Source organism: Choristoneura fumiferana, chromosome 7, assembly GCF_025370935.1.
Source record: "Choristoneura fumiferana chromosome 7, NRCan_CFum_1, whole genome shotgun sequence".
In the NCBI taxonomy this organism is placed as follows: domain Eukaryota; kingdom Metazoa; phylum Arthropoda; class Insecta; order Lepidoptera; family Tortricidae; genus Choristoneura; species Choristoneura fumiferana.
Genome location: NC_133478.1, coordinates 14381362 through 14402641, shown reverse-complemented (window position 1 = coordinate 14402641; position 21280 = coordinate 14381362). Strand labels below are relative to the sequence as shown.

Sequence of the window (21280 nt, the reverse complement as noted above, 5' to 3'; positions counted from 1 at the left end):
ATTACTCAAGTTCAAGCCTTCAGCTTAGGCTTCCCCAAATAAGCAAGGAAATTAGAGCTCTGCAAGCTTACACAGCCTTTACATATACACTTGTATAAATACTCACAAGACGGGATAAGTCTTCAAATACTTACTCGATTTCCATTTGTTTCGTATCTCTGCTGGCTACGCCGAGTTTAAATGCGCTCTGCCAAATGTGGGCTATTGTTCGATTGAGGTAGGTACAATCATCATCATCATCCCAGCCTATTTCCGTCCCACTGCTGGGCACAGGCCTCCTCTCAGAATGAGAGGGCTTGGGCCGTAGTTCCCACGCGGGCCCAGTGCGGATTGGGAACTTCACATTGAATTACTTCACAGGTGTGTGCAGGTTTCCTCACGATGTTTTCCTTCACCGTAAAGCTCGTGGTAAATTTCAAATGTAATTACGCACATGAATTTTGAAAAACTCAGAGGTGCGGGCCGGGGTTTGAACCCACGAACCTCTGCTTGAGAATCGATAGGTCAAAGGCCACCACGGTTTACGTTTAAGTACGATGTTGTAACTGAATCTGAGATCATGCTATCCTACTTATAGGTATGTATTAGATATCAAGTAGCTGTAGTCCGCGATTTCGTCTGCGAAGAATTCCTTTATAAATATCCCGCGGAACTGTGCAAATCTCCGTGATAAAAGATATCCTTTGCGTTAACCCAAGTTCTGTACTCAATAAATATACCTAAGTAGTCGGAATGAGTGCCAAGCTGTACAATAAGTTACCGTTGAAGCTGAAAAGACTGCCGCCTTTACACTTTAAAAGAAACTTTTTGTTTAAGTAGTTAGTGGAAGTGCTTTCACAGCAGTAGTATGGCTGATTACGAGTAATTAACTTTCTCGAAAAATCATAATCATAACTGAATGGCCTAAGAAAATTAACTTAATTTATATTAAAACAAAATAAATTAAATTAACCCAACTTATAATATAACCTACAAACTAAGACCTAAAGTACAACCTAAAAAAAGGTGCCCATAATGCCAGCCGCATTTCCCCGCTGTATGGCCAGCGCCACCTGCTAAACCAGTACGACCCGGAGCGGGGTCGCAACCCCTGTCCCGTAGCTACGGCCCAGCTCCCACACCAAAGACTTCGCTTCAGCCCCCAAGGACCAGCCGTCTCGACACGAAGTCATACGTTAGCTCCAAAGCTGAGTACTGAGTACTTAATTTAGGAAATGTAATAAATAATACATAAATAAATAAATATCACGGGACAATTCACACCAATTGACCTAGTCCCAAAGTAAGCTTAGCAAAGCTTGTGTTATGGGTACTAAGCAACGGATAAATATAATTATATAGATATACTTAAATACATAGTAAATACCCAAGACCCGAGAACAAACATTCGTATTTTTCATACAAATATCTGCCCCGACACGGGAATCGAACCCGGAACCTCAAGCTTCGTAGTCAGGTTCTCTAACCACTAAGCCATCTGGTCGTCTGGTCGTAATAGAATAATAATATAAGACATAATTCGTGTAATTCCTATTCCTACTAATATTATAAATGTGAAAGTTTGTGAGTGAGTAAGTGAGTGAGTTTGTGAGTGAGTGAATATGTTTGTTACTTCTTCACGCTGAAACGGCTGGACGGATTTATGATGGGAAACAATTACCGCCGTCCTTACAAAAACCCCGCCGTCTTCAATTAAAATGCGCACTCATTCCCAGCATCTGCATGTAACACAGAATTACAATTCTCATTTCCACGCCACCATCCTCGCACCTAATTTTTCCCCTCACAAAGATACAGAATTAAAATAAACTTGGTGCTGACGAAATAAAACTGTTTTTTAATTTTTTTTTAGACGTCTCTCGCCCTTAACGTTACGGGCCAGGAGTTATTGCCAATGGAAGTGGCTAGTTATTTATGGACTTTATTGTGGCTTTGCCGGCCCTGTGAGAGACTGATTTGTGCTGAAGTTTTTTTCGGTCAATAAACCTTTACAAGAGTTCAACAAGTTGGGTGAATGATAAAAATGACATGCAAAATAAATAACTGAAAAAAATCTAATACATCTGCTCAACACCCCAGCCAAACCCGCGCCAAATTTCATGTCGCTAATCCTATAAATATCATCATCATCATCATCCCAGCCTATATACGTCCCACTGCTGGGCACAGGCCTCCTCTCAGAACAAGAGGGCTTGAGCCATAGTTCCCACGCGGGCTCAGTGCGGATTGGGAACTTCACACGCACTATTGAATTGCTTCGCAGGTTTGTGCAGGTTTCCTCACCCAATCAATACACCTCAATCCTATAAATATAAATACATGTATTGGAGACTTTATACCGATCGCGTAGGTTATCGGGATAAGTAGCCTAATACTATGTGTTCCAAACGTCCAGCTATCTTCATACCGAATTTCATCCAAATCCATCATCAACGAGTAACATACACACATAACTCACAAACTTTCACATTTGTAATATCAGTAGGATACTAGGAGTCTATTTGCAGTTTATACTTGTACGGTCATGGACTTTAATTTATGAGCTTAAGGGGCTGTTTCACCATCCATTGATTAGCGTTAACCGACGGTTATATGTGATGCCGTCTCCGTCTATTCGAACAAAACAAATAGAGACGGCATCACATATAACCGCCAGTTAACACTAATCAATGGATGGTGAAACAGCCCCTTAATTTATAATTCAGACGACCAGATGGCTTAGTGGTTAGAGAACCTGACTACGAAGCTTGAGGTCCCGGGTTCGAGTCCCGTGTCGGGGCAGATATTTGTATGAAAAATACGAATGTTTGTTCTCGGGTCTTGGGTGTTTACAATGTATTTAAGTATGTATCTATCTATATAATTATATTTATCCGTTGCTTAGTACCCATAACACAAGCTTTGCTAAGCTTACTTTGGGACTAGGTCAATTGGTGTGAATTGTCCCGTGATATTTATTTATTTATTTATGAGCCACCATGGAGTCTTTTCAAAACAAAAGTCATTACGATTTTCCTTGTTAATTAATGCGATGGCACTATGACGTTTACTGTGAAATGGTTCCATGATGTTCATGAATTAAAGTCCTTGACCGTACAGTCTCACAGTAGAACGCTCTCACAGTGTGTCGTAATGACTCCCCTTGTCAAGCAATGCGATGTCAACATGACTTTTTCTAAGAAAAGGTTCCACGGTAGGTCACGACATTAAGTTGGTTCGATAATACTTATCTCAGTTTTATTTACCAACAAACTGACATAAAATACACAACTTATTGCCGGCAGACGATAACAAGAAACTCAGGCGGTAACTTTTCCATTTATGACAACAGATACAGCTTGAAAGCAACACCAACTCAACTGTAGAGTATCTGATCTTATTTAACTATAGTTCTGCGTTCAGTATAACTAACTTTACTACGAGGCAAAGAAGTTAGCTGAGACCATTTCGTGATAATTTGTTAGTTTTTCTTCTTTTTCGTAACTATTGCAAATGTTATGAGTGTTATTCCTTTTTCTTTCGACCACAATAGATATTGCTACTGTAATATTAACAGTAATGGAGTAAAATAAATCTTGGGAGACGATATAAATCGGGATTTACATTATAATTACAGGCAAAATCTACTACTAAGGACCATTAGGTACAGACGGACAGTATTCCAACTGCAACGTACTCGTATTCGTTTTACTTGCTTTAGGGGGTTTAAGGGGTTTTTACTACTTCTATAAGGATATTATGATGCTAGAAGGCACTTTTCGTTATCAACGACGGCAGATTGGCTACATTGTCCAACACATCAAAGCTTTCAAGTGACCAAAGGACCTCATTGGGTGATTGGATTCAGCATGCTGGCCACGGCTAACCAAGAGACACGGGTACAAAACGCAGCTAGCACTCCCATTTTGGGACTCTTTATTTTTACTCTTAGTTGCTGTTATGGCATGTAACAATAATTATTTGAAGTGTACTCACTCTTAACTCCCTTTTTGCCCACTTACGAGTACATACATGTATACTATTCACGCTATACATGACTAATAAGTAAGCTGCCAAAGAAAATTATTGACCAGCTCATAAACTGAGAAAAAGCAGGTGTTCACAAAACTCCAACATCTTCAATTTCTGCAATTCGATTAAAACAAATACAAAGACACACGCGCCGGCGACGTCTGTAGCGGGAAAATGCAAATTATTCCCCAAATCTCATAATGCCACATAAAAAATGTTTATGAACTCCGTCCCTTCCAGATTTTAATGTGTATGCCATCCGAGCCAATCCTCGGAATACAGAGTGTCGGAAATTAAATTAGAATAAACATAATTAAACAGTTGGCCCCCATTTGCTTCGACTTTCAAAATTACAGGATTTAGGGGATTAAATGCCGTCCTGATGTTAAACGCGGGATTTGGGTCCAAAAATTTATAATGCCTACGCGTTCGAGTTATTTTTTTAATTAATTCATTTGCATAGAAATTTCCGCGGACGTTCACACGGAATAAAAGATGATACATTATGGGGGAGAGAGTTCTGCGAGGATTTGCGTCGTGATGTTGGTACAGTCGTAGCATGAAAGGTTCGCTACCTTTGCTTGGCGGGGTTTTCTACAAGCAACAAACAATAAGAAGCTTTACTTGTTGTGTTACAGCACAAAGTAAATAGATGTCATATCAGCGAATGTGACACAAACAGTAGTGGTATCAGAAAAGGTTCTAAATTTGACACTGAATGTTAGCAATTAAAACAAGCTCGCTAAAACACAAAGTAAAAGATTAATAAAAAGACTAAAGACTAAATATATTATTATATTACCATAAGTCTACGTATTTATCAATTATTGTGAAAAAAATCCCACTGTAGTGTCGCTTGCTATTTTTTCTAAGCTGGTTCGATCACACTGCCATGTCAAGTCAAAAAAAATTGCAACTCTCTTTAATAGCACGATAATGGAACATAGACGAGGCAAAAACGGCAAACTATTTTGTTCAAAAATTAACTGTGTAATTTTGAATGTCAAATATCATGCTTTTTCCACGCAGAAATTTGCTTGCCAAGTTGGGAAAAGCCCCGTCCAGTATAATAAAGAATTTGAGAACTAACAAACTGTTTAATACCACGACTGTACTTTGTCTAGATTTTCAGTACAATAAATTTTCATTATTGCCCCGTTCTCCATTAACGAACTGCTAATTGTGAACAAACAGGACCGAGGAACAGACGACATTATTACCTATCTTAATTTGGGAATGTTTGTCATAATTTATTCACGGTATTGTTATGTACCTACTACTTAACTAACTATAAGCAGAATCAACGCAAACCCCGAAAATTATATTTTTTTCATTTAACGGAAAACCCACTTTGCAACAATCTGTCAATACTGATATCGAAAATCAGTAATAAAATAATTAATAATCATAACCATTCGAAGCGAAAACTAATAATGCATGAGTGCAAATTACGAACATGTACCAGTATTTAAACGAATTTAATTTAAGCGGCAACCATTTTATGTGGACCTTTGGTCGCTTGCACACTGGTAAATCCAGCCAGTGATCTAATTTGGATGCCAGTGCTACCATTGTAGTTTTGGCCACGTATCCAATTTATGTTTGCCACATATTGGGTTTCCGCGCATACACAGTGGTTCGGCGAGTCCGTTATACGGGAAAAAAAGTCTAGTGCTTTGTGGCAGCCCGTTTCGCGAAAAACAACCTGTTACATAACTCGCCGAATAAATGGTGCTTTTTTGATGAAACTGCGAAATTGCGATTGTCATTTTTTATTAGCTGTCACTTTTTTAATACCGCGGGTGTTTTATGTGGAGGATTTTATTCTGTGTGCTATTTCAACTTTTATTGGGTTACAAAAATGTGATGGTGTTTAATAACAAATTAAACTATTTTAACAACGTTGTAATTTTCGGAGATGTTTTTTTTTCTGTTTATGTGTTTTTTAGATTACGTATAAAATATAACACATTAAAATTTTAAGAGAGAAACGTTTATTTTTCTGATAAAATAATATTTGAAAAATAAACGTTCCTCTCTTAAAATTCAATATACCTTGGAGATTACTGTTTTTAAATTAGAGCTTGGAGATTATTATTTTTGTAATAATCTCCTCTTATCTGCTTTTAGGTATTAATTAAATAAAGCTTAACTTTTAATCATAGTTTATGAAGCAAAGCGTGCGGCACTTTATTAAAATTAAATGGAATTACCCACATAGCACCCTCTCTTTCTTAACTCGAGTCAATGATCATAGTACTTTGGCGTAATTATTATATTTTTAGTGATGCAAGATCTTTTACTTTTTTAAACTATAATCTTTTATTTGTAACTTTTAATTGCCCAGGAAGGCCCCACACCAAACCCTCGTTACCAAGTCAATGTACGGGATTTGTCAAAACGAATCACTTAATGAGCCCAAAGGCAAAGATTTTATTAATAACACAAAAGTCTACAAGCCATAAATAATCGAATTAGGTTATCGAGTAATTTATAATAAGAAAAATCGGCCAAGAGCGTGCCGGACACGCCCAAAATAGGGTTCCGTAGCCATTACGAAAAAATTAAGTAATATTTTTCTAAGGATTTCGTATTTTGTAGCCGTTATAGTTTTCCCTGAAAGTTTGATATACTTACTACCATCCTGAATTTTTTCAAATTTTTCCACCCACTGGTTTAGATTTTAGAGAGGGGGGGGGACGCTCGATTTTAATGAAAATTTGCACTTTAAAGTTGAATATTTCGCAAACAAATCACTGAATCGAAAAATCGTTTTCGAAAACCCCTAATGGTTTTAAAAGACCAATCCAACGATACTCCACACTAGGGTTGGATGAGAAAAAAAAATCACCCCCACTTTACGTCTATGGGAGGTACACCAAAAAAATTTTTTTTTTAATTTTTTAATGTACCATTTTGTCGGCATAGTTTACATATACATCCGTGCATAATAACAGCTTTCTAGCATTGATAGTCCCTGCGCAAAGCCGCTGACGGACGGACAGACAGATAGACATAGCGTACCTATAAGGGTTCCGTTTTTGCCATTTTGGCTCCGGGACCCTAAAAATGAGCTATTTTGAGCGAATTAGCTCGTTGAAATGGCAATGGGCAGGCCAACTAGCACGGAAAGCAGATGGTCGTTGGGGCCGAAAGGTTCTCGAGTGGAGACCGTGGATCGGCAAGCGCAGCGTAGGACGTCCACCAACGAGATGGACTGATGACTTGGTTGAAATCGCGGGTTCACAGTTGATGCAAGCCGCTTCCAATCGAGGCAACTACAGATAATATGATGATGATGAACTATTTTTGAAAATAGAAACTTTTAAAAAGAATAAAACATTACCTACACCTATTTTTAGGTAATTTTTAAAATGGAATTCTTAACACGTAAATAGGTACACTTAATACGAGTACCTATCCATTAAAATAACATGAATATTTCTCAATATTTCTGACTGCAAAAATCTCATACATATTTCGGCCCTAAAAAGGGCAAACATAAACACTGTACATGCATTCGCACTCATAAAAGTCAGCGAAAAGATTTATTTTGGTCGAACTGATTAACATTTTTTTCAAATGCCCGAAATATCCACAGCGGCTGGAACAACATGCTGTAATTTAAGGCAAGTGCACATTTACGCGAGATTTTTTTTTCACGGCAAAAGACAGTCTGCACGAGTGATTTTATAATGTCTAATAGGTACCTGTTTGTCAGACGATTTATGCAATGGCGCAATGTGATCAACTAAAACTGAATAAATTAAGTAACTAGTAGGTACTACCACTTTATTCACACAAAAATCGGTTTAGTTTCTTATCTGATCAAAACACAATTTATTGTTAGTCAATAGTAGCGACTAAGGTCAAGCTGTCAGTAACTAGAGCAAAACACCATTCATAAATAACTTTAGCAAACAATCATTGTATGTACCTACATATAAATCATATCCTATAGATGCAGATTACACTTAGTTGACCGAGTAAACTATACTATCATAAAACCAACCATAACATGACACTAATACATTGATGACTCACGCCTCGCCGAATCAAACAACATTCGGACTAAACGAGCGATAGTAACAGAACATTGCGTTAAGCCCACCTCAGTTTTGCGCATGAACGCAGTGGTTACTCCACTGGCCGAGGATCCCTAAATTCAGTTGGGTCCGAATCGTACTAGCGTTAACCTGTGCTGCGCTCTTCTAATACTGTTATAAAGTTTCGTTAGTTCAGTTCGGTCCGCGACTTCGGATCTCCCCAGTGGTTAAATGCAACAATAGAGAAGTTTGGATGTTTGTGAAGCGAGTTGCTGCTGATTCTTGTGGTAAGTTCTTTTTAATTGTATATTTTTTATTATTATGTAAGAAATACAAGTTTTTAATGGAAAAGTACGAATCACATGGTCGTCGTGTGGGATCACGCATGAAGAATTTTAATAAAACACGGATTCATCTTCCATGGCTATTAAAATAAAATTACGTACTAAACTAATAACTACGTTATTAAAGCTCACTTAATTTTATATTCTTAGTTACTTCATCATTACACCTAGTAATTAATGAAATACTTAAGCTATTTGCTTAGTAATTTTTGCTCAAACTTTTATTCATTTATCAAAACGGCTTTGAATAGCGAAAACCATTTTTCAATTCAATGTGATTTTTCTGACGGCCGTTCTCTCCTGGGATTCAAAATGAGAAATGTCTCTCTGGAAAGTTAATAATAAATGATGGGAAAAATTGAAGCCGAATTCATAGCTGTAAATATTACGTTACATCCGGGATAAACCTGCGTCTATCCATGTTAATAAGATGGAAATCTAATCGGCATCGGAATGGTAAAAACGTGATACTTTAACGTCATGACTGAAGGTTGAAGGAAGGAACTTGAATGCGATCGACTATTCGTCAGCCTAGAAAGGATACTTAAATATATTTAATAAACGTTAAAGTTTGCAAGTTCATTGTTTCATTGTTTGTATGTTTATGTTTCAATCAAACTAGAACGGTTTTACGTTTTTTTTTTATTCTATGCAAACAGACTCACTGAAAATTTTTAAGCGATACAAATTAAATTTTCTAGCGTTAGTTGAATTGGGAACGCTAATTTTGTGTCACGCAAAAAAAACGTTTTGTTTAAGGATGCCTAATAGACAAGGACAACATTTAAGCCTTCATTATTTTAATTATGTGAGTATTATAGTTAATTATGCATCTAAAGATGAGGAAAATTTCAGTCTTCTGATGCATTTTCTTGAGGCTCAAGTGCCCTTTTAATGACCTGAGGCTGTTTCTACCGTAATCCTTTACCGGGATACGGTTATAAGGAAAAAAGGGAAAGCGATTCCGATTTCGAGTGCGATTGATGATATTGATCGAATAATAGAGATCGAACGTAGCTAAAGTTCACACCAGACTTGAAGATCTCGTGAATCTTATCAAGTTCACTTTCACGTGGGGCCGCGCTCTCTTTTACCAATTTAGTGTTTGAAAAACTTATGAAAAAAGGTGCGTCTATTATTTATAAACAATATTTAAGCAAAACGATACCCAACATGCACCGTTTTCTATTTTTAAATAATTTTCTTACCTTGACTGACGTAAAAGCTCTCCGCATTACTCCGTTAATTGTGCAACTGTGTTCAAATTCGAACGGCTGTCAAACGTCACTGTCCGTTTTTGACATTTTATATTCGTTCGGAAACGCGTCATAAAATACAAGAGGTGTTTTTTCGTGATTAAGATGATAAAAATATTTTTTTAAAGTTATGTATAGAATAATATACAAAATTACTTTAAGGGTTAACAAAAAACTTATAAACCGCTTCTTTCTGTCACATGGTATATGACGAGGGTAGACACTAGCGACCACGACCAATCAGTCGTAGCGATTTAGAAGAGAAGAGACCTAGTCTATGATTACTTAGTGGTAGAAAGATTGTACCTTTTTAACCCCCGACGCAAAAAGAGGGGTGATATAAGTTTGACCGCTATGTGTGTCTATGTGTCTGTCTGTGGCATCGTAGGTCTTAAACGATTGGACCGATTTGAATGCGGTTTTTTTTTGATAGCAGGTTTTCTAGCTATAGTTCTTAGACATGTTTTATCAAAATTGGTTAAGCCGTTTTTGAGATATTGAACTTTGAAGTAATAAAGTCGGGGGTTTCCAACTTTTGTTGGTTATTGCTACAAACGCCATAATGACTTCTGTAGCAGGCGACGATGTATCTGTGAGCTATATTGAGAATATATAAATCCCTTGTTTGACACTAGTGTTTTCTCGTCATGTTTGGAACTTGGTCAGTAAAGTGTAAATGTGTCGCATGATAAGTATTTTGATTTGCCGATTTGATAGGCACATTGTGGGCCAAAATTGCCACTGAGTGGAGTCCCACAAACTCGAACGGCAACTCGGAAGACCTGAGAGCGATGGTTTCATGAACTGGATTTTATTTCGTGGTGCTAGTCGCTGGCAGTGGAACCAATGAGGAGTAACGATTGCTAAGTAGAAAAACTTCCACTGTGATAGAAAAAATAAAAAATATATAAATCCTTCGTCTTCTCCACTATAGCAAAATTAAATGCTAAAGTTTGTGAGTACGCATTGTCTTTGTTACTCTTTCACGCTGTAAAGGCTGTACATAAAGACAGATTTACATGAAATTTGGTATGTAATAGCTGAATCTTTGAAATAATACCTGGGTTGCTTATTATTATTATTATTAGTTATTTATAGAACGTTCATAAAGACCACAATGTAATTTTTGTAATTTCTCAAAGGAACTTTATAAAATCTTGGAGCTTTATTTCAACTGCCAGACTTAATTTAATGATTAACATGAACAAAGCAATGTAAGTGCTATAATTTATATTATTAGCTACCTTTGCGTACAAAGAAGTCCATGCAACGAGCAATAATTTGAGTCGATGGCTGAACATTTTTTGTAGGTCTAAGTACTTAAAAGATGAGAGTCAGCGAGAGGCTTTTAAAGGGAAGTAAGAGGAGGAAAAGTACAAGCTGGATGAATAAAAAAGGGACTCGGAAAATACGGAAGTGTCTATCAAGAATAATTAATTATGCTTAATCAGGTTTCGAAATTAAAGGAAAAAACATGGCGTTGGATTGAGGAACTCTTCCTGTTTTTGAAGCCACATAGTTAACGTTATTTGTCATTTATATTAGCAGATTTGGGGTTTTTCGTAACTCGACGACTTATGCAGCGTGCCTATTTTATTTTACATGATCGGCTGCAGGTACTAGCTTCTGGATTCCTCCAGAACTTTACCCAGGCCTTGCAGACCCTTCACGTTGCGGATCACTTCCTGGAGTGACCCGGTAGTGCCATGAAACGTTATTTGTCATTACATCATCTCGGGAACACCCAAATACTCCGAAATATTTATTCCGAATTTGCTTATTCCGATTTTCAAAACTCAGATTTTCACAATTCCTAAGACATATAATTCCGATTACTTAAAAACACTAAATTTATTTTTCCGAATCACAACATATCCATTTTTTTTATATCCGATTCTTATAACTCCGAAGAATGAAAAACACGAAATGTTATTGGCCCGAAGTACAGTACTGTATTCCGACTATTAATTTTCCGAAATGACATTGTTAATTCGACAAACTAAACTTCGTGGTTTTAATAATCGGAATCTTGATCCTCGAATCTCGAACTAATATCAATCAAATAATATCAAATTTAGGTAAATTGACCTGCGTAGGTAAGGTTAGGTTAGGTTAGAATTGCGTCAAGGTGCGTAGCGCCTTAACTGCGCGGAATAGGAGCTTCGCGAAGCGGAGCTCCGTCGACCTTGTGTCTTGTGTTTTAGGCTAATCTAACCTACATAGCTTACGTTAATAAGTCGGGATTTATTATTGATCGGTGTGATGATATTCGGAATTTTGAAATTCGGTATTTTAGTAATCGAAATTCGTATTTTTGACATTTCGGATTATTATTGAGTCGGACTTTTTATTGTTCGGTGTTTTAGAGTTTGGAATTTTGAAAATCGTAATTTAAAACCTTAGATATTTTTAATTTCCGGATTTATAAAAATCGGATTTATGAAAATCGGAATAGTCATATAAGGAGTTTAAAAACATTTGGAATTATAAAAATCAGTATATTTTGAAATTCGTGATTCCGACTTTCGGAATTTCAAATAAATGGAATATCTGTCTTGCTCCTCCGCCAAGTAGTGAGGCCAAGTCGTGCGAAACAGCTACGTTTGAGTTGGAAAAAATGTTTTTTCATGCAATTTAACCCACCTTCCCTCTACATAAAAAAAATCGTAAATAACCAACGCAAACGTAACTGAATCCACCACCAAGAGAACCACCACCACCACAAGCATAAAGAAGATCCCGAACACTTGTTTCGCTTCTCTCCGAAGCATCATCAGCGGTTGTTCACCCTACGACACTTGGCCGAAGAAACCAAGCCAAGCGTTGGACGGTCAACAAACAATTGCATGAAAGAATATTTTTTCCAACTCAAACGTACCTAGCTGTTTCGCACGACTTGGCCTATATATATATATATATAAAAGAGGGGGAAAACGAGCATGCGGGTCACCTGATGGGAAGCAACTACCGCCCATGGACACCTGTCAACACGAGCACCTGTTTCAGCTTAGAAGTGGTAAAACACACACACGCACACACAAGGAACTAAACATGTTAATTTCAATTGTTACCATATTCTAGTAGGTAGGTACGTTTGTGTCAGTTACGTAGAAAATGGCGCTCATTTAATTTCTTCCCTTTATCCTTGCGCTTTAAAGAAGCTGGAGTCTATTTTAAAATAGGACAGAGGGACAAATTTAATCAGTTAAATAATAAACAAACTGAATTAAACAATTAAAGAGACTAACTTCACGGTTAAATTACTTTGATCAGTAAGAGGGAGAATTGGTGTCGTTTTAAAAGGATGACTAGCATAGGAAGAAAGAAAGGAAATAATTTCTTTATAACAGCAGTGACACATTACATTACACAGGTAAGAAAAATGCATAAGTAGTTGCCGTTATAAAAAGGGTAAGAGTAGGGTGGCTTGCCTTCCAAAAGGCCGAAATAATAATAACTTACCCGAAATTTTGCAAGAGCCGAAATTGTGAAAGGTCCGTCCATACTGCTAGCAGCATCTTACTCGCTAATCCCGCTAAGCAGCAGTGCTTGCGCTGGTATATTATTGTGGCGTGGAGAATGAGGCAATCAATAAAATTACCAGCACAGGAGGTATTCTATTTTAGTTTTGTAGGTGACTAACATATCGGTAATATTCTGGCTTTGCAATCGTTCATAAATGGTGTTACTTAGGTATTTACCATTAGGTAACCCGCTTTTTTGTTTTCCCCATATTTCATCCCTCAACCCCTTAAGGTGAACCATGAACCTGTGGCATGTCATTTATACATTATATAATATAAAAAACATAAATATTTGGAATCGCAGCAAGATGGATAAAATCTGACTTTTCCAGCAACCTTTAGCTATTTAGGAAAACAGTTAAGCCTGAAAGAAAAAAAACCGGGGCAAATAAAGGGAAAGGAGCCCCGTAAATCATGAGCCTTAGGCAGCGCGCGAATTTCGTTTAATCTTGTATACAATTGTCTAATACCGTTTCCTTCCTTGGCGTAAATCAAGCCAAACTAAGCCTGACCTTTTGTATCGCCAGTGAGCACTCGCTGAGTCATATAGTTACAATGCTCGGGTCTAATTTAGGTTTTTAAGTTTGTAATGTTGTTAATAGGGTACGTTAAAAACGAACAATGAGGGTTATTCAATTGTACTAAATCGAAACGATAGTTATAGATAAATGCTATGTTTAGCTATGTTGATGACATGAGAGTAGGCATTTAAAATGCATTGATTTCTGATTTTGGTGCACAATCTTTACTAGTGTATACCTCCATTCATCCTTACTAATCCCTACTAAATTATAAAGGCGAAAGTATAACCCCGTCTGTCTGTAACCTTAGACGACTGAAGTGGTTTAGACGAACTTTAATTATTTTAAAGCCGCAAAACTGTATAGTTCTCGCAAAATAGCGATAAGCCAATTCTTAAAATACAGAAAAAAATCAAATGAACAAAAATGACTAGTCACGCTTAGCCCAAAGCTGTGGAATTTTGTACAAAGTTTTTATTTATGATGGAAAACAGTAATGAGGACTGTTTCACGAAATTCTTCCCGGAAAAGAGTTCTAAGCAAAGCCGTGTCTTAAGCTGGTAAAGTATAAGAAAGAGAGAAAGGCAAACAAATGTTTATTGCTCTAATTAAAACTAACACATTGCACTGCACTTTGCTAACCGTATTCGCATTATTTAATCTACATTTGCATACCAAATCAAAAATCAAGTCTATTGAAATACATAGTAAAAGTTACATAAATATTTCTGGTTATTGAGATAAAATAGCTCGTAGCTTCTGTTGCACTATCCCGCAACACTTAGTTCTAGTTTATTCCATTCCAATTTCAAACTCGCATCTCAACGTAAAACGTTTTCCTTTAAAAATAACCCGGTGTTCTGAAATACCGTTTTATTACCGGTAAATTTATAGTTCGCAGTAAATAAAACGTAAAGGAGACGGCGAAGTTGTGTCAGTTGTTTAAAAATTCAAGCAAGACAAACGTGTAGTTCCGCGAGTTTTAGAACCGCTGGCAACTTACGTAGTGGCTGGTGAAGTTCCAAAATCGTGATGGGATTTGCAAAGGTGATATTAAACGGTTTACTTTGGCAAAGCCGGTTTTAGAATAGGACAGAACGATCTCTTTTGAATTAAAATAAAAACTTTAATTCCGTAAGTAGGCTGCAAAGGGCTCTTTTAAGGGTGAAGACCAAAAAGCTGCACACCGTTAAAACTGCGTTAGCAGGTAGTTAAAATTTACATTAACTTTTTCCATTGTGACACGAAAATTATTGCATTTGTATGGATAATTTTCGTGTCACAATGGAAAAAATTAATAGTAATTATAAATATAAATACCTGCTTTAACGGTGTGCAACTTTTTGGTTTTCACCGTTAAAAGCTTTAACTTGCTATGTATATTTAATGTATGACGTATGTACCTATCTATGTATGTGCGGGTCAATTTTTGCAAGTTGAATTTGACCCACTTCCTGTGGTCAGACTGACTTGAAATTTGGCTTACTTATGTAAATCTGGTGAATGCAATAATCTAGTAGTAACATCCTAGTGGTCCAGCCAGGATCGCGTCTGCAGGGCGGAACTCTTCAACGGTTTATGGCATCGACTTGAAATTTGGTACAGACATGTAGTTTGGATGACAATGCACGTCAAAAAAAAGTACTATCTACAAAAAAGCTTGTATTAAAAATGAACTTTTTACCCAAAACATATTAAGTACTTGTATCGTTATTATATTGTCAGCGTTTTCCAAAAGGCTATCATTCCCAAGAAGAATGCGCAGCAAGAAACTTGACACAACAACAACTACAATATAGTCAAACAAAGTAAATAAAAATACCTATTTACTTCATTTGACGTCTTGTCAGTACTTATAAAGAATAAGTATATGTACACTTAAGTAAACGTCCAAGTGCTGGTCACTGTCCCATTAGTTGCAATCTTTAATTAGATGTCGTTAGCAATGAAGCTGATAGCAAGGCGTCATTCTGTTGAGTATTAAAAGTATGATATTAGCACTTTCTGGTGCATTTAACTAAAACATAGTGGACGTCTTTCGGCCGATGGTAATTTATTTAATTATTTGTCAACAAAAATTTCAGCATTACAGTTTAAACACCAATGCGCTGTAAAATTCAAATTATACAAAAAAAGACATATAAAAACACAAAAATTACATACAAAAAAAAAACTATTTAGGGATTTTTGAAAATCGTCTTGGTCGCTACCCTAAAACAACGGAACACCACACACACCCTCCGGCCAGAAGTCGGAGCGCAGGAATATCTGCTGGTGCTTGGCAGGTACTTGGAGTCTAAATGAGCTTAAATTGTTAGCCCTTTGAGACTCGAGCGGGAGGATGGGCAGCTCTAGATAGGCTCCCTGTAACCGGGCCTTTACTGCCTCGCGGACGTGTTCGAACACCTTCTCCGGTGTCGTCTTCTTGTCCAACCGAGACAGGTAGATGTCCACCATCAGTACTAGTACATTAATGATGAATCTACTTATTTTTATATCAATATAGAAATTAGAACATTTAACAGAGAACTTGTTATGGAAAAAAATGTTTATCTATGTAGCTGTTCGCTGGGTGAGTGCAAGAGTGGCACAAGTCAAAATATAAAAATAAATTATAATTAACTGTACCACTGCACTCACCCAGCGCGTGTGTACCATCCAAAGAGTGTAGATAAAGGCAAACGGCTAATACAGTTAAGCATAACAAAGCTAAAGCTTATGAATCAGTATGTGAAATGTTCAAACAAAACACTTTATTTACTCTCTCGATTGATGATCGAACGTCTCGTCTCGGCCCTCTAATATCTCCGGCGATGTTCTTGCAAAATATCTATCCGAGATTAGGCTATCAATCAACCGAATATGTGACCAAATAAATCAACCAGTTGATGAAGAAGTTGACAGAATGGTTGACAGATTCTGTTGGGATATTCGGGAGACCGCCTTTTCGGCACAAACCGTTTGGGCACTGGATGGAAATTTCAATGCTACCTTTTCGTATGGGCAATTTTTTTTTTCTGCCTTACAAAGAACGATGGGTCACAAAAGGACAGAAATCTTCAGAAGCGTTCAGAGTTTAACTGTTCAGAGTGACCTGTGAAATCTATTTAATGTGATTTGATGCATGTAAACGTTTAGAAGAACTTTACTTCGATTTTTGAACCCGTGAACATCCTGCATTTGAAGAATTGCGAAACTGAAGTGGGCACATTGCTCGCAGGACTGATGGCCGATGGGGTCAGAAGATTCTCGAATGGCGTCCGCGGACCGGGAGACGAGCTGTCGGTAGGCCTCCAACAAGATGGAACGACGTCCTGGTTAAGATCGCGGGATCGCGGTGGATGCGGAAAGCACAAGACCAGTCTGAGTGGAGAGCCTTGGGGGTGGGAGAGGCCTATAACCAGCAGTGGACATCTTTCGGCTGACATGATGAACAATGAACATGTGTCGAATTACAGAAACGCGTTGAGCAGTGGAAAATTATAATTATTTACTAAGTATTGTTTTCAAGTTATTGAGAATTTTAAAGCCGTAGTGTTCTAGTGGTTTGACGTATGTATTATCCTTTCAAACATTAGGATCGTGGATTCAAACACATTCTCGCAACTTTGAATTTTCAAGATTCATGTGCGAATTTACATTTGAATTTTTCCGTGAGCTTTACGGTAAAAGAGAATTATGGCCCAAGTCATTCTGAAAGGCCTCTACCCAGCAAGAGTATATAGGCTGGAATGAGTTGAAAATTTTATTCCAGCAGTAATTTTAAAGAAATTTGCATTTTGAAACGGTTTAATCACCGGTGTGATATAAAAAATCGGCCCCTTTAAATTAACATTTAATTTTGGCTGTTTGTTTTTGTGAGTCACCAATCCGTCCAATCTCCCCTATACTGAAATAAAATCAGCTTTTAATTCTTTATCCGTTCCATCAAAATTTAATAAAAAACTAGTCTCAAAATTTAACGTTTTACATCCAGGAACAAAGAAAATCCGCTAAGTTGCCGTGTGTACATTGTCTACATTGTGTGTCCTTAAGCTGAGAGAGATGGCGCTATAATAATCACATAAGCTTGTCCCGCTCGCTTACTTTTTTAAGACCCTTTGTTGGACAGACTCGTAAAGCTCGAAAAATGAGAGGACGTACATTTCCTTGCGTTCCTAAAATTAAGTATGGACAGTCGTGAAGAAAAAGAATTTGTTCAGTGAAGTTTTTAAGTGGCTTGAGTGCTTCATAACTTCTTTGAGGAATTATATGATCTAGATATTGCTTTTTGAACGGTGAACTACCTAGCTGTACGGAATTAGATTAGACATGTGGTTTTGAAATTAGGTACTTCCAAGGCTTTGTGATTTTTTTACTCTGAGTAACTTGGTCAAGATCTGATCTAATTTTCAGTTACGTGAACATAAACAATGTCATCGACATAGCTCGAAGAGTATATACAAGATGAAATGGCTATGGGCGGGCCACATCGCTCGAAGAACAGATAACCGCTGGGATAAAGAGTCTTCGAGTGACAACCACTATCCGAAAGACAAAGCATTGACAGGCCTCCCACTGACGAGTTTTGCAAAGTAAGGGGAGGGCGTTCTAAGGGGAAGACCTTTGTTTAAAGATGGACGTCTTCCGGCTGATGATGATGATGACACATAGTGTCGCACAGACGGAGCTTTGGTGCAGTGCCAGTGCACGCTTGGTAACGGGGAAACAAAGGTAACAATATTGTAGTTAATTTATACAGGGGCTGTTTCACCACCCAATGATTAATTTTATTTGACTGATAAATGTGATGACGTCTCCGTCTATTCGAACAAAACAAACAGAGACGGCATCACATTTATCCGTCAAATAAATTTAATCAATGGATGGTGAAATAGGGGGTTAATAAAGCAAACGTTATTAATTTAATAACTTTTGATACAGAAAACGAACTCTTGCCTACAAACTCTTACAATTAGACGACATAAGCTCTTCAAGAGTGGGAAGGTCGCATTGTGATCACAATTCTTGAGCCTTTCTTCATTGTTAAGTTTGTTGGTTGGTAATGACGTTGTTAAAAATATCAAAAATGAGAACCTTTTGTGAATAATGCCAATAATTGTGTACCTAAGCGACCGAGCTTTGCTCTGAGTTCTTTGTTTGGTTTATTCGTACTTTTTTGGAAAAAATACGTATTTAAATAAGTTTAAGAAGTAGAAAATAAGCTAAATAAATACAATTATACATAAAAAATAAAATAGAAACTAAGTCTCGCCTTAATCTACCACTCCTCCTGTATCCCTCGGTCCTCACTAAGACTTGAGGACATACTTAACTAATTTTAATTTTCTCACATTAAGGGAGACCTATTAATTCGATTTTTTGAATAAATACCAGTTTCGGCAAAATCACTTCCAGGAGCACAACATCAGCGGTTTTAATAAAGAAAAAATAATGCATATACCTACTTTAAGAAACAGTCTATAAGATATAGAATTGCAAATTTTAAATGTGAATACAAAAAAAGCAATAACTTCACTTCAATAGATTAATCTCAATATTCATCTCAATACAGGCAAAGGCGAATGGCTCAAATGATCGAATATCAAGAAAGATCTCTCTAATGTCATTTTTCTTAGCATTTATTAAATCGTGTTATCTGAAACATCGATGTCAAATTTCAGACCAATTTTGATAATTTACTTGCGATACGCTCTTCGCATGGAAATTCTTCGACGTAATTGTATTGGCGCTGGGACAAAGACGAACACAAAATGTTACTTCGCGATCTTTTCGCGATGCTCCTCCAATATGCGATGCAACGTATCAACATAGAAGCGTAACGATCAATCGATCTGTGGCCCAAACGTTTCATACGACTCTAAGGACGATAGGTAAGGTAGAAGATGCTTCAAGTCACATAATGTTACATCCGATCTTTGTGCATCTTATGCGGAGCCATATCGCTGGAAAAGTTACAGGTAAATGATAAACGTTCTCTTTGAAGTTCGTAACGTTCTTTTCCCCGACAAAGGTTAGAGGAATTGATATTTCTTCTAAAGTTGAAGGCATGCCCGCAAGTTTCCTTGATCTTTACTGGATGGTTATTACATTGAGTAGTGTTGGAGGGGACCACAATCTTTTTATGTTTCATGAAACATTTGGTTTTTTTTTCGTAACTCTTGCGCCAAGCGTTTAATTGTAACAAATTGACGGATTTGGATGACTGAGTTATTTTCATCTTTTTGAGTACTTAAATTGAAGCATTTTGTAAACATGTTTTTTTTTTTATTAATCTTCACCATATCGTTACATATTGCTGACGTGCTCATTTTTTTCTTCAACAATAGTGTCTCGAATAAGTTTTCGTTCTTTCTTTTTTATTTATACCAGGTTTATGAGCAAATAATTAAAACATAGATCATACTCCTCAAACTGAACAACATTAGTTCAGCGACTTTTAAAAATAATTAGTTTTATAATTTTTATTACACTTTTAAGTTTATTCGAAGAAGCAATGTAAAGTAAAATGCTTATTGTTTGTTGGGTGACAGGCGACGTCAGTTGGGTTCTAGGATGGCGTACATTGATCGCAGTATTTAATTTGTATGAAAAAAGAAAAATTCAAAGACTCCATTGTTATATATCCAAAAGTCGCTGAACTAATGTTGTTCAGTTTGAGGAGGACGATCTATGTTTTATTTTTTTGCTCATATTACAGGGCCTCATCCGGTATACAAAAGTAAGTATGCTAAAATTCAAGTAAATTCGACATTTGTATGCAAGTCAATACACACATACAAACATTGCAAGGTATGATAAAGCTCGTAATAGAAACTTATGTTGTGAAAATTAATTTAAAAGCCGATACATTTCATTTTAAATAGTATAGTAACCAGATATAGCGTCGGAAAATAAGTTTAATTTTTCACATCAATTTCATTCTTTGCTGGATGATAAATTTAAAAAAGTAAAGATTAAAATTTATATCATTTATAAAATCAAATTTAAATACAAACTTTTTGGTGTTTGCAGTATGCTGTAGCGTTTGAACTGAACTGGTATCTATGTATCCTCAATTCGAAATCGATTCATTAATACCGTAACCGAAGAGACGACTACATCATCTAGCCATCCTTTACTATCTTACCGGCTTGTGCATATATTATACACCCTGTTTCAACTGAATCCAACACCCAAACGTTTGCGCTCAGTATATGTTATTCATAAACTAGTGGTGACGAGGACCGCCTGTCTAACTAGACGCCAGCCAAACGAGTAACGCGTTTAGTCGAACGTCGTCGCCGGGTGAATAATGTATAAACCCCCGCTTTGATGGACGACGCAGACGGCGCAAGCGACAGTAGACAGCGTGGAAATAAACAGAACATCGGGTAACTGTACGTATGGCGCTAAAGATTATATTCTCTTAACCATACCATAACTAGATACTACCTTAGCCGTACCTAACTAAAGTTCTCGAATTGAGATCGCGAATCGGCGTGCACAGCGAAGAACGTCTACCAATGTGATAGACCGATGAGCTGGTTAAAGCTGCGGGTTCATGGTTGATGCAGGCCACTTCTGAACGAAGCAACT

General features: G+C 37.0%; 1 protein-coding gene across 1 annotated transcript in view; it reads left to right on the top strand.

Annotated features, from left to right (window-relative positions):
- The first annotated feature begins 8195 nt into the window (after positions 1-8195).
- The window catches only part of LOC141429437 (uncharacterized), a 60792-nt gene continuing 47707 nt past the window's right edge, over positions 8196-21280 (top strand). The window contains exon 1 of the mRNA XM_074089743.1: positions 8196-8344. The gene's annotated coding sequence lies outside the window, so the exon portion shown is untranslated. The remainder of the gene's footprint in view (positions 8345-21280) is intronic.